We start from the raw sequence: 981 nt of genomic DNA on the forward strand, positions 1-981 counted from the left end.
GTCAGACGCGCGACCGTTGTGTCACGAGGTTCTGGAGAGCTTTGGTGAGGTTAGACTTCATACTCAGGAGATCAAAAAGAGATTGCCTGACACCGACGTGATTTGAATACGCAACCTTCAGATTTGGAGTCAGACGCGCGACCGTTGTGTCACGAGGTTCTGGAGAGCTTTGGTGAGGTTAGACTTCATACTCAGGAGATCAAAAAGAGATTGCCTGACACCGACGTGATTTGAATACGCAACCTTCAGATTTGGAGTCAGACGCGCGACCGTTGTGTCACGAGGTTCTGGAGAGCTTTGGTGAGGTTAGACTTCATACTCAGGAGATCAAGAAGAGTTCACCTCACCCCGACATGATTTGAACACGCAACCTTTTGATTTGGAGTCAGATGCTGGACCGTTGTGTCACGAGCTTCCGGAGAGCTAAGTGCTGCTTCGGCCACAAGCACTTTGATACACTATGCAAATCAATCATTGCAAAAGGCTGAAGGCAAATGCTTGAGGTTAGACTTCATACTCAGGAGATCAAAAAGAGATTGCCTGACACCGACATGATTTGAATACGCAACCTTCGGATTTGGAGTCAGATGCGTGACCGTTGTGTCACGAGGTTCTGGAGAGCTTTGGTGAGGTTAGACTTCATACTCAGGAGATCAAAAAGAGATTGCCTGACCCCGACGTGATTTGAACACACAACCTTCTGATCTGGAGTCAAACGCGCTACCATTGCGCCACGAGGTCCCAGCAAATGAGTTGGGGCTCCTTGTTTAAACGCTTTCGATACATTAAGAAAATCAGACAACGAACAAATCTGAATGAACACACTTGACGTTAGACTTCACACTTTTGATGTCAAGAAGAGAAGCCTTGACCCCGACGTGATTTGAACACGCAACCTTCTGATCTGGCTTCACACGTACGGAGCAACACTCTACCTAGGGCTGGACAATAATTCAATATCAATATGTATCGCGACATAAT

At 46.9% G+C, this 981-nt stretch overlaps 1 non-coding gene across 1 annotated transcript; it reads right to left on the reverse strand.

The window, feature by feature from the left end:
• Nucleotides 1-669: 669 nt before the first annotated feature.
• On the reverse strand, nucleotides 670-741 carry trnaw-cca (transfer RNA tryptophan (anticodon CCA)). The gene has a single exon. It is a non-coding gene; the product is annotated as a tRNA-Trp (tRNA).
• Nucleotides 742-981: the final 240 nt, after the last annotated feature.

The sequence above is a fragment of the Sinocyclocheilus anshuiensis genome, unplaced genomic scaffold (genome assembly GCF_001515605.1).
Source record: "Sinocyclocheilus anshuiensis isolate Anshui unplaced genomic scaffold, SAMN03320099.WGS_v1.1 scaffold12733, whole genome shotgun sequence".
Lineage (NCBI taxonomy): Eukaryota > Metazoa > Chordata > Actinopteri > Cypriniformes > Cyprinidae > Sinocyclocheilus > Sinocyclocheilus anshuiensis.